The sequence below is a fragment of the Sinocyclocheilus grahami genome, unplaced genomic scaffold, assembly GCF_001515645.1.
Source record: "Sinocyclocheilus grahami isolate Dianchi unplaced genomic scaffold, SAMN03320097.WGS_v1.1 scaffold380.1, whole genome shotgun sequence".
In the NCBI taxonomy this organism is placed as follows: domain Eukaryota; kingdom Metazoa; phylum Chordata; class Actinopteri; order Cypriniformes; family Cyprinidae; genus Sinocyclocheilus; species Sinocyclocheilus grahami.
The window spans coordinates 992,466-1,006,316 of NW_015505559.1; the positions used below are offsets into that span (position 1 = coordinate 992,466).

Genomic DNA, 13,851 nt, shown 5'->3' on the forward strand with positions numbered 1-13,851 from the left:
ATTATATTTTTATTTATTTATTGTCTGTTCTCTTTATTAGTGTTTTATTTCACTTTATTACCTTAAATTATATTTATGCCTGCACTATGTCTGTACTTTCTGTACTGGAAGCTCCTGACACCAAGACAAATTCCTTGTGTGTGTAAACACATTTGGCAATTCTTACAGAAATAGATTTTTTAAAAATTCAATTTTCAAAATTGGAGGCGTAGTGTTTATGTTGAAATGTTAATTTAAGGTTAGTAATATTCCAATTACATTAAGCAATTTACAAAGACAGGATTTCCTCTCCTGACTATGCACTATTTTGAAAAAATTAAATGGCACAAAATTGCAGATTTTCAGTCAATGTATGATATTAATCACATGCTGCATAAAAACGTTTTGTTATAATGTTCTGTTCACATAAATTATGAAAATTCGAGGTCAATGAAGCAAGTGTGAAGAGTGTGTGCGAGACAGGAAACCAATATTCATGACAGTTTCCTCTTTTATTTTATCTTACTTCAGAGAACACATAGATTTGGGCGCTCTTGTTGAAACCTGTAATAACTTGTACTGAGGAGAAGAGAGAGAAAGCGACAGGGTCAGTCAGATTAAGGATGGTAGACTTTTGGTGCTGACTGTGGCACCTGCCACTATTGTTGTGTCTCACAGGACTCCTGCAGTGGGGTAAGACTGAATTGTATAATATATTAAAAATTAGAAATATAATCCTTGAATTATTTTCTCTGATGTATAAGTTTTGGGGACGTTGTTTAAGGTGTTTTCTTTGTTCTATCATGGACAACATCAAGTTGTACTTAAAATGTTAGCTCACCAAATAAATGAATCTGCTTAATTTACTCACCCTTGTAGCAAATTAGCTCAAAAGGCAAATGTATATAAATAATTACACTTAATTATAATTCATTACAATTATTTATATCAGCTGCCAGTAGTAACAAGCAGAATTCATATAACCATCAACTAATCTGTTTGCCCAGCAAACATTCAGTGTAATTTCATATCAACTCACATGATATGTTCGTGGCCATAGAAAATAACTTTCTTACAGTACTAGTGCATTAGAGCATAACAAGATCAAGAATCGTCAAAGGGACATTATTCACAAGCAGTGACAGAATCAGAAACTCATTTAATTTGTGCACAAAAGTTTTATTAACTAAACACTAACACAAAAACAAACAAACACACAATCATTCATACATGGGGGGAGGGCAAATTAGACTGAATGAATGAAACCGTTAGAGAAACAGGGAATGAAGCTATGAAAAGAGTCAGTTAACCACCTGTGTGAAACCATCAGCGCCATTTTTCAACAGGGTCTACAGCTTACACGAAACCTCTGTTTCATTTAGTTAAATGTACGATGCTTGCATTGCCTTGGCCATTGATTGAGCGTCCGGATGCAGTCTCAGATGAAAGTCTTGATGGTGTTAGAATTTTGATCATGTTCTTCTGGGGTTTGAAGAGTGGCGAACTCCAAAGAGGGTATTCTGACTCAGTGGTAGTCGGGCGAGTTTTCTCCCAGGTGGAAAGTGAAGACACCATTGTAGTTGAGGGACTTGGTGTGTCCCACACGAGCAGCAACCAGAAGACGAAGCAGAAAAGCAGCAGGAGATGATGAGAGAGGAAAGTTTATGACTCTTTGCCTTCGATCATGATATTTTGCATATGTAACTGCCTGGATTGGATGTTGGTGTGCAAAACTATTAAAGATTCTTATAACACTGATATGTTGCATAGGAATCAACATATAATATGCAATATCATTTAGATCCTCAAAATACAAATTCATAGATACCAATGTACAATGTAAATTCATGGTATAGGTGAGGTTACACTAACTAGTGTTTATATGCATAAAACAGCATACAATAGAAAAGACAATAAAAAACAGTAATAATACACACACAATGTCCTGGTGATATGTATGTCATTCATAGGTTTTCTTTGAAGAAATGTGGAAAAGTTCCGTTTTATGGGCATTATGTGTCTTTCCTATGGGGAAATTGAGAGAGAGTTACACATTCCTTTGAGCAATAAAACCAATGTTATCAGATGATTTGTCATTGCTTGCCATGGTAACCAGAGGCCTGTTCTGCCTTTTTGAGGTGTTAGTTGCTCTTCGGGGGTTGTCCACAGAACTCTAACACATATTTTGCTTTTTTGAGTGAGGGGGTTTGCTGGATTATTCATAAAATATAATGAATAATTGTTTGTCTGATTGGTCCAAATGCTACACCCTCATGCTGGCTCAAAACCCAGTGTGAAATGCAATCATCCAAGCTGGATGGTGATTAATTTCACAGCTGTCAGACTCCAAAAATGACAAAATGATACCATATAAGTTATATACAAGAGGTTAGTACTAACTTCAAACTAAACTCTTAATTGAAGTTAAAAAAAATCTAGCTAACTGCCATTTAAGTGTTATTTACTAAAAAATTAACTGAAGCTCTTAAATCTTATTTGCAGTTACACATACAGTATGTCATGCTCTTAGACATTTTTGGAGTTTGATATCCCCAGCCCAATTCACTTTGTTACACTTTGGAAAAAAGTGTATTTTAAAAAAATCATATCTGGTTGGAACAACATTAGGGCGAGTAAATGAGTACAAATTGTTCATTTTCGGGGAAAATATAACAAATTAAAATCAAGGTAATATTAAAGTAATGCCCAGTCTCTCCACACAGATCTGTGCAGCGGTCAGCGTCTGGTCCAGATCCAGGAAGGTTCTCTGTATAGAGTGAAAGGAAATCCAGTCTCCATATTCTGTAATGTTACATGGTTTAAATGCCCAGCTAAGCAGGATTTTCAATTCATTGTCAAGAAACCAAACGTGGACATAAATATGATCAGTACTAGTGACCCATAGTTTCCCTACAGAATGTTCTCCGATAGGGTAAGAATAAAAGATATTGAGATTCAAATGTTGTCAGGTTCTTCAGTTCTTTTGTGGAGGAGGATGCAGGTGATTTGCTCTGTGAGACCCCAAATACAGATGCCGTATATTTCGGGAAATTATGCTGCAGAGACAAAGCTTAATGGTAAGATATTTATCTTGAGTGTTTTGGCGATTAATGAGATGATTTGGCATTTTGAGATTATTGAAAGATAAATCAATCCATTAGCATCAGTTCACGTTTCCATTCATCCCAAAAGGTGATCGCCTATAAGCTATATTTATATGAAACAATACTGTACCAGCCATCAGTCACTGATATAGTATCAGCTGATATAAATTCTCTATATGTTGGTACCTGCATTGAAAAATGCATTTTGGTCATCAACTAGTTGTTAAAAAGAAAAAAGACAGTTTTATCCACAGTGATTGCGGACACCCTGGAGGCATCTTACTCTGGCTCTCCCTCTCAGAGCTTGTCTGAAGGTGATCCTCTTCAGCTTGAGTGCCAGGTCTCCAGCCAGACTTTTCAACACACTCATCAGTCAGTCACCTGGTTTCTTCACGGTGAAGAGGATGAAAACTCCCGGCCAATCATTACTCTGGACAAAGATTCGAGGATTCGAGGATCACTATCATGTTGGTCTTATTAGCACGGATAAGGTGGAGGACACAACCTACAGACTGAAGATGCCTCAAGTGCAGCAGTCAGACCAGGGGAAGTTCTACTGCAAAGCCATTGAGTGGATCCAAGACCCAGACCGTTCCTGGACACAGATTGCCTACAAAACCACCACAGCATGCAATGTAGAAGTTAAACGAATCTGTGAGATTTATATTTTGTAATTTAAACCAGAGGTTCTCAACTGAGTTTTACTTCAGGAACCAGATTTTACACCTAGTGTCTAAGAAAAACAAAGTTTAATGTATGAAAGTAACAATAATATCCTTACAAACAAATGTTGATATTTATTTCCATTTATAAATATCTAAATATCTCTTGAATTTAATAGTTTCATGCTCTTTTTAGTCAATAATTCACAGAAGAGAAAAAAAAATTTAATTGAGCCTGTATTAATGTATTCTGTGTCATATTGTCTGTTACCTGGAGTTGTTTGGAAATGTTTGAGGATGAAGGCAGGTCACAAAGCCTACCCATGATGGCATTTCTAGCTTCTACCAGTTAAGTTGTGGCATAATAATGGCATAATAATGTAGGGCATATGTCATATGTAACTATGTAGGTCAGAACCGGTTGTAATGCCTGAGTGAGTATGATTACAGTCTCAGTACACAGGACGTTTTGTAAGAGAACCGGTTTCGTCTCACATATTTCCTCTGTCTCAAAAGTGGCCCCTGATGTAGGTTCGTTCAGTGTTTATATGAAGGCTTCAAAGGGGCCACTACAGGAGGGAGACGCACTGGACATTTGCTGCAGAGTGAATGCACAGAACCTTCCTGGTCATTTCTTCTCGGTGACTTGGCTGAAGAACCAGCAGAGAGCAGCCCAGATTGGATCATCTGGGGTGCTCGCCATGTTTGACAGATACAAAGAGAGAGAGAATGTAGAAGAGATGAGAGCAGTGAAAACCAGTCACATAGACTACTGACCATCCTTTCGGTTCGGGCACACGTCCAGGGCCAATACCAGTGTGAAGTGTGGCAGGAAAACATGAATGAAGATGGCACCTTCAAAAAAATACAAAAACAAATGTCCAGTCCAGAGACTGTGAGCATCACGACTAAAGGTAATTAATGATACAGTTGTTTCTCCTCTACACTCATATATCAGAATATATTGCTACGTACAGAACTGGTTGGGAGGTTACCAAGGCTGAGTAAAAAACATGCAAAGATTTATTTTTTATTTTTAAGAACATCTACCATGTAATGAGAAACATACATATTTCTAGCAAATACAAATACAAAACAGAATTCCTTTGTGGGACCAGTTGGAAAGTTAAGCACAGAAGTTGAATAATTTGATTAGCGATGTTACAAAATCCCTAAACCTAATTAAGAGTGACAATAATAGTGATGCTTGCCTTGTGATACTCCTTGAAATAAGAGGCATTGGTTTGCTACCAGCTGGACTGTAAAGGCCAATGGTCACCTAAGGCAATCGGTAAGTCAGGGTTTACCAATGTTACTGTTCAGCTTATAGGGGAGTACTCTATATTCCAATTTAGAACTGTGAAAACATCAGAAAATTTCATTTGTCCTGATTTATTTTTTTTAACTAGAGGACAAACTGCATGTGCACAAGGAGGAACAAAGCCTGAACATTGCCAATCTACAAGCAGGGTTCACCATTGACTGTGTCATTGAATCGCGGTCCAGTGATGCAGCAGTGTTTGAGGTGACTTGGTCCAGGAGTCAGAGAAATTAACAACCTGTCATCAAAAGTCCAGCATACTTCTTTCAATGCTGCTTAAAGAATCCCCGGATGCACCTTGTGAAATTTGTTGTGTGAATTTCCCCGAGTTGGAATATAAGAGAGTTTGAACCCACATTACATTAGGTGTCTTTAACTACTATGTACATACATAAAAAAAAGTGTACCTACAAGTTGTTACATTTAAAGTACCTCCATAAAATTACACATAATCTCAGTTTTGACCATATCTACCCTTTCCCCTAATCCTCCCCATCTCCTAACCTGGTCACATTTTATTTTAAAAGTTACAGTGCAATTACAGAAATAAGTTTCGAGTAATATTAATTAATATTTTCACTTGTGTGATCGGCGTGGAGACCGGGAGGGCAAAACATTCACAGAACTGCAGCACAGGCCTGTCAATTTTACATCTGTCCATCAATATTTGGACCATTTCACCAGTCTAAAGAAGAAAACAACTAAATGTAAACAAACTGCAAGTTCTGGGCTCTTGCGACCCATATACAGCACCTGCCAGTTTTTTAGTCACTAAAAAGAAGAGACGTTCTAAAGCGCTTAGGATAAACAAAATGCTTAACCTGCCTTAATGTACGTTTATATTAAAAGATCAAATTCACACCTTATTCATTATGCATACTCTATACAGGCAAGCAGATGAAAATTCTTAACATGAAACGCTTGCATTTTGCATAATTCTGGGCACATCTGCTTGCAGATACATATTGTTTTATTAGAGGAAAAGCAAAAAGAGGACAGCTTTGCCATGGACAGGACTGACACGAATCTTGACATCAATGAGGGAGATAAGTTTGATCTTGAATGCTCCCTGGATGTAAGAAAAGAGGACCCTACTCATCACTACAGTCTCAGATGGGTGTTTAATAACCCAAAATCTTTTAACGGGATATCTTTATTGTCCTACTCTTCTAATGGTAAACTTCAGTACCTTACAGAAAACCAGTAACTTAAGGACAGGTTACGCTTCTCTAGACCTACTTCTGATACTTTCCATCTGGCTGCATTAAACTCAGATACAGCTGATAGTGGAAGCTACCAGAGTAGAGTTGAGCAGTACCAGTTCGATTGTAAGGGCCAGTGGAAACAAACAGCACATGTACAATCAGGCTCAACTATTGTCACAGTTCGCAGTATCAGGAATACATCCATTTACATCTCATTCACATTAAGTCTCTTAGTGCAGTCCTATTAATGACTTACAGAACCATGTCATATTGCTTATTGCTATCAACAAAGGATCTGCTTTAAAGGTGTCAGTATATTTGGTTTCATTCTTGTTGTTTGATCTTTGATGTTGTGTCAATTTAAGCAGAAAGTAAACTGCATGTTCAGAAGCAGAACCGAACATTCAACATTACCAATCATCAGGCTGCATGGGTTCACTATTGACTGTGTCATTGTCTCACACATAAGTCTGCATTTGAAGTCACCTAGTTCAAGGTTCAGGAGGAAGAAGGACCAGTCACCATATTCACTGCCAGGCATGATGGTATCTTACACAGTGCAATTAGTGATAAATATATGGTGTTTGGACAACCAAGGGTCACACACTATAAACTGACTGTGCCACAGATCAGCCCCACTAATATGGGGCAATACTACTGTCAGGTTGAGGAGTGGTGTCTAACTGCTAACACCTGGAAGAAATTGGCTTCAGATAAATCTGGAGAGCTCTCCATCTATGTTCACACTGAAGGTAACTATCCAGAATGTAGCATGTCTCAGTTCATTGAGCTCTTTCTTAATGAGCTGATGATCTGAATCAGGTGTGTTCAATAAGAGGGACAACGCAAAATGTGCAGTGCTGTGGGTCACCAGGACTAGGATGGAAAACCACTTGTGAAGTACAACATCAGCTTATGTTTCCCTCTGATTTTAGTAGTAGGTTATGTTTAGGGTTTGGGTTCAGGGTTAGACTTTGTTTCTATCAGGAAGTTGATCTGTTGTGGTATTGTCCACAATCCTTCGGTGATAGGACTTTGAAATAACAAACAGGGGAAACAAAAAAGGCATGACTTACATCACATCCAGCTAGCCAACTTCGTCCAAGCTCCATGATCCGCATTTTTTTTCCCCTTCATTTGAAAGTCTTGTGAAAGAATTTTGTGTAAAGATACAATTTAATTTATACTTTCATCTCGGAAGAGATATCCAATCACATGAGGCCAAAAAAAACAAACAAAAAAAACAATACTGATTCGCTAAAATCAAAAGTGGGAGGGTCTGAGGACAATCTGAAACAAGCCAATTAGAGCTCAGCCTCAAGTCACATGCGTTTCAAATGTTTGTGGACCTAATAGACACCCATTTGTCCGGCGCCCCGCATACACAAAACAAAAGAGAGTTTAGATTTTTTTTTTAATAGGTGCTAACATGACTACCAGTCGAATAGTATGACTAAATAATGCAATTTCATGATTATTTTGCAACATATATTTAAAGGGGTCATATGATGCGATTTAAATTTTTCCTTTCTCTTTGGAGTGTTACAAGCTCTTGGTGCATAAAGAAGATCTGTAAAGTTGCAAAGACTAAAGTCTCAAATCCAAAGAGATATTCTTTATAAAAGTTAAGAGTCAACCATGCCTACCTAAAACGGCTCATTCTATCACGCCCCCACATGTCTACGTCACGATGTGGGAAGATTTGCATAACGCCACCCAAATGTTCACACAAAGAAAGAAGGCGTTACTTTTATTCACGCTGTAGTATTGTTGCTGCCTCCATGTTGTGACGACGCTGTATGTTTCGTTGTGAAAGCGAATCTACTTTGTTTGGCCTTCCAAAAGAGGATGATATCCGCTTTGTCATGCCTGGAGCTGATCCGTGCTAGTTGCTGAGGAAATACTACAACTTTGTGCTGTGGATCGCCGGATCGGCTTTCACCGTGGACGAAGCAGAGTCCAGCCCGGGGTCGTCACATGTGGTTGCCACAAGCCCAAACATGTTTTGTTGAATAAAAGGTTTAAAGGTCCATTTTAAATGTTATTTGTTAAGGTCTATCACCCACTACTACCCAAATAATGTTCTAATATCTATATGCCTTCATATGGTGAAAAAGGAAACAACTTTTCATGCCTTTTACACAGCAATTTATCTGCAGGTTAAAATTAAATAATGGCCAATATAGCCATATAGAGATGCCAAAAGACCACTATACCAGCTGCCTTGACCTGACTGCATATGAGTAATATACAACCCATTCAGAATTATTAGATTCAGCAAAGCACTAATGAAAAATAAAAACATTCTAAATGTGAGGAAACTCAGCATACGTATTCATATTTAAAGGATTTGCCACTGACGATTCAAACGCGAGTTAGAGCTTGTTGTTTGTCATTTCTCCGATCACAAATGCAGACATGGTTTTATGTTTACGTGGCGTGATGCAACGCAACGCGTAAAAAGACAGTATAAGTCATTATAATCTGTAATTATGTCCCCACTGGATGCAACAAATGCCTCGTTTATAATGGGTTTTCATGTTTTTGTCTCGTCGCTCCGGCCGGGACAAGGCATCACAGTATGCTAAGGTGCATAACATTTCCGTCACACGCTTGAGGTATTCGGCCAATCACTTTTGCCTTTCTCTCCCCATGCTGCAATTTTAGAATTATTCTTAGTTTTTTTTTTTTATTCTGTTCACCAATATAGCATTTAATTGATTACATATAGAGTTAAAACAGTAATAGTGTAAATAGAAGCTTTATTGAAAAGCACAGATATGTCAGGCCTACTAGAGACTTAGAGATAGTTATAAGAAATGCCTAGGAAGCTAATGAAGGAGGTAATACCAGGTACTAAATGTAGGAGTGTACTATTATCTTTTCTAAAGATGACAAATTAATTTCCAAACATGTTTTGTTGAATAAAAGGTTTAAAGGTCCATTTTAAATGTTATTTGTTAAGGTCTATCACCCACTACTACCCAAATAATGTTCTAATATCTATATGCCTTCATATGGTGAAAAAGGAAACAACTTTTCATGCCTTTTACACAGCAATTTATCTGCAGGTTAAAATTAAATAATGGCCAATATAGCCATATAGAGATGCCAAAAGACCACTATACCAGCTGCCTTGACCTGACTGCATATGAGTAATACATTTAGAATTATTAGATTCAGCAAAGCACTAATGAAAAATAAAAACATTCTGAATGTGGGGAAACTCAGCGATCTTAGGACAGCTCAACATCATCACTGAACAGTTTGTCAGAGTGAGTGTTCTTGTCTGTGCTTGAGTAGTCTCGTGAAGCCATAAATTAACAAATTAATCTATTACTGTTCCTACTTAATTTGTAACAAAAAATGGTGAAATCTATTTAGGAGTCTTAGACCTTTCCAACGATATATAGTTTGTCATGACTAGATTATGATTTAATTGTAATATAGTCAGTGGCTTCTGGTGCTAAAAAAAATAAACAGATTCACACTGTTAATGTAGGCAGCATGACTGAATGCAATTGTTAAATAACCATTTCAAAAGTGACATAATAATGTATCTTTACTGCTTAGCTAAAAAAATGGAAGTTGAAAATTCAACTGATAAAGCATGAAATAAGATACCACGAATCAGTGAATTTGAGTTTAATGTGGGTGTATTAAGTAATCATTAGTGTAATCATTTAAAAAAATATATATATCAGAGATGAAGGCCATAATACTAATGTTGTCCACAAGAGGAAGCCACAGGATAGCAAATCCTTTAAAATCTCAGTTTAAAGCCTGAAAATTGTTCAATAAATTGACTTGTAGTAAAAAATTGCATCTAAATTAATTATATTTTCATAAAGCTTAAAACGGCAATCTTATAGACCATTATTTTTTTTTATCTTAATTTTAATGGCATTGACAACATATTTGTGGCATTTAACATAACATAGTTGTCAGACATCACTAAATGTATGTCCAACTGAAGAAGGAACACTATTATTTGTCTATTTTAATATTGTGCATATAATAACACTTCCATAAGGACTCATATTTTACTTGAAAAGAGACATGTCCATTGGATAACTACATCATCTACACAAGCCATTGTGCTTGGACCGCGATGATCGCCTCAAGTTAAACTGCGTTGTGGTATTGTCCACAATCCTTCGGTGATAGGACTTTGAAATAACAAACAGGGGAAACAAAAAAGGCATGACTTACATCACATCCAGCTAGCCAACTTCGTCCAAGCTCCATGATCCGCATTTTTTTTCCCCTTCATTTGAAAGTCTTGTGAAAGAATTTTGTGTAAAGATACAATTTAATTTATACTTTCATCTCGGAAGAGATATCCAATCACATGAGGCCAAAATATATAAAAACAATACCGACTCACTAAAATCAAAAGTAACTTTTTTTAACATGTTGAAGTCGGGTGTGCCTCACACGTCCTGAAAAGTGAAGCCGCGGGCTCTTTGATCGCCCCCTAGTGGTTAGCAGCAGTACAGGTCATAAACCCCCGCCCTCTCCATGTAAACGAATGGGACTTGAATCAAAAAAAATATATATATACATTTCCAATACAATTTTCCGAAAGATGGTTTTGGTCATTTAAGGTAGTTGTTATCACGCTGATATACTGTATGTTCAATTGTTTGTTTTTGTGATAAGTTTGATTTTAGCTAGTAATTTGATGCTATAAAAATGGAGCATATCGTTATGGTTGATTGGGTCTGCGGGAGTTTGATACCGCATCTCCACCTCATGACACTACTGCGCAGACTCTGGCTCCAAACAAATCTCTACTGCGCAAACTCTGGCTCCAAATGACGTCATTTACTCAAGATGGCAGCGGCCATACTGAGATGCTTTGGCTTCACTTTTCTATAGTGGAAAGAATTGGAGACGTGTCGTCCATCTTTTTTTACAGTCTATGGTTGAAGTAGGCTTCTTCCCTGGCTAACTTGGAGGGGGCGGCACCCCAGCGCCACTGAATATAGTGAAGTAAACTTAGGCGTCCCGGTCCTGCCAGTGAGACGGTGACAGTTAAGGGAAGCTTTTTGTTATATTTTGAATATGTTCATACCTTGAATCAGCAACTGGCTAAACTCTACATAGACCCGGCTCCTGTGGGCGATCTCTTTCACCGGGCCTGGTGCCAGAGCCAGAGCCCAACTGGGAACCGGGCTGCACTTTTCCACTAAAAAAAAAATCCTGGGTGCCCCCAGATCCTGGCTCTGAACCGGCCCTGAAATCTTGCTGGTCTCGAACAAGGGAACCTATGACGTCAGTAGGCAGAGTTTCCATTACAGGCCGCAGTTTGAAAGGCGCCATTTTTATAAGCTGTCCGAGTTAAGTCAGTTAAGCAGTGGTCGGCAGAACAGATCAACGCTCTCCTTCTGCAAGAGATAACAAGTGATTCCGGTCACATGTTGGTGATGTAGAGGGTTCTGCTCCCTGCCAGTGGAAATGTGAGCTGGTTCTGAATGAGTGCCACTTTGGGCCGAGCACCGGTTCTAGATCCAGCCTCAGTGGAAAAGCGGTATATGTCGCAGTGGTTGCCAACCATGTTCTTGGAGTACCCCCAACACTGCATTTTGCATGTCTCCATTGTCTGACGGACCTATTTGGGGTCTTGGAGTCTCCTAATGAGCTGATTAGTTAAAGTGTACAGGACATTCAAAGACGATGCCTCAAAAACAACACAAAGTTAACATGACTGTAATCCATCTGACCCCAGCTGATGAATCAATATTCTTAAGGGAAATGAGTGTGTAAGAAAAACATTAATATTTTAAACATTACCATCATATTCACTTTGTGTGTTTTTCAAGCGGTCTCATAAACTTAAAAAAGTCTTTGTTTTGTGTTCATCATTTTTGGGTGGAGTATCCCTTTAATGAGTCAGATGTGATGTAGAGGCCAAAAAACATGCTGACAGAATACAAAACGATCCACCGAATGAGGGTCTGCTTAGTGGCAGGAATCCCCTCTTGGAAGGACCATAACAGACAAATAACTGGTCAGACTTCCTCCACATGGCACGGGCCTGGTGCCAGAGCCAGAGCCCAACTGGGAACCGGGCTGCACTTTTCCACTAAAAAAAAAATCCTGGGTGCCCCCAGATCCTGGCTCTGAACCGGCCCTGAAATCTTGCTGGTCTCGAACAAGGGAACCTATGACGTCAGTAGGCAGAGTTTCCATTACAGGCCGCAGTTTGAAAGGCGCCATTTTTATAAGCTGTCCGAGTTAAGTCAGTTAAGCAGTGGTCGGCAGAACAGATCAACGCTCTCCTTCTGCAAGAGATAACAAGTGATTCCGGTCACATGTTGGTGATGTAGAGGGTTCTGCTCCCTGCCAGTGGAAATGTGAGCTGGTTCTGAATGAGTGCCACTTTGGGCCGAGCACCGGTTCTAGATCCAGCCTCAGTGGAAAAGCGGTATATGTCGCAGTGGTTGCCAACCATGTTCTTGGAGTACCCCCAACACTGCATTTTGCATGTCTCCATTGTCTGACGGACCTATTTGGGGTCTTGGAGTCTCCTAATGAGCTGATTAGTTAAAGTGTACAGGACATTCAAAGACGATGCCTCAAAAACAACACAAAGTTAACATGACTGTAATCCATCTGACCCCAGCTGATGAATCAATATTCTTAAGGGAAATGAGTGTGTAAGAAAAACATTAATATTTTAAACATTACCATCATATTCACTTTGTGTGTTTTTCAAGCGGTCTCATAAACTTAAAAAAGTCTTTGTTTTGTGTTCATCATTTTTGGGTGGAGTATCCCTTTAATGAGTCAGATGTGATGTAGAGGCCAAAAAACATGCTGACAGAATACAAAACGATCCACCGACTGAGGGTCTGCTTAGTGGCAGGAATCCCCTCTTGGAAGGACCATAACAGACAAATAACTGGTCAGACTTCCTCCACATGGCAGCTCTGTGGACATATGTGTCCAGTGCTCACAATTTAGCTTGCAATTTAGCTTCTGCTGATCAGGCTCCCGAAAGGGAGGAGGACAGAAAGCCTGAAGTATGATGGGCCGTGGTACTGAGGAAGGCACTTTAGGGACGTACCCTAGCCTAAGGTACAGAAAAGCTTTGGCCAAGCCGGGCGCAAAGTCTAGGAAGGAGGGGGCCACTGACAAGGCCTGCAAATCTCAGACTCTTTTCAGAGAAGTGATGGCTAATAAGAAGACCGTCTTAAGTGCCAGAACTTGATCTGAAACCTCCTCTAATGGTTCAAATGGAGGTTTACAGAGAGCCTCCTAAAGGAAATCAGGTCCGAGAACAATACTCGGCCCGGCCAGAACGGGGCTACTAGCAGCAGACGGACCCCATCCCGGCGCACTCTCTCCAGCACTCCCGGGAGCAGAGCAATCTGGGGAAAGGCATACAGACAAAGCCTCGGCAACGTCTGTACCATGGAATCCAGCCAAAGTGGAGCTGGATGAGTCAGAGAGAACCAGAGGGGACAGTGCGATGTCTCCTGAGTCACAAACAAGTCCACCTGAGCCTGGGCAAACATTCTCCAAATCTGATACTCCACTTCTGGGTGGAGCCTCCATTCCCTGGGCCTCTGCCC

At 39.3% G+C, this 13,851-nt stretch overlaps 1 pseudogene; it reads left to right on the forward strand.

The window, feature by feature from the left end:
• Positions 1 to 602: 602 nt before the first annotated feature.
• Positions 603 to 7,088, forward strand: LOC107549741 (immunoglobulin superfamily member 3-like; annotated as a pseudogene).
• The last annotated feature ends 6,763 nt before the right edge of the window (positions 7,089 to 13,851 follow it).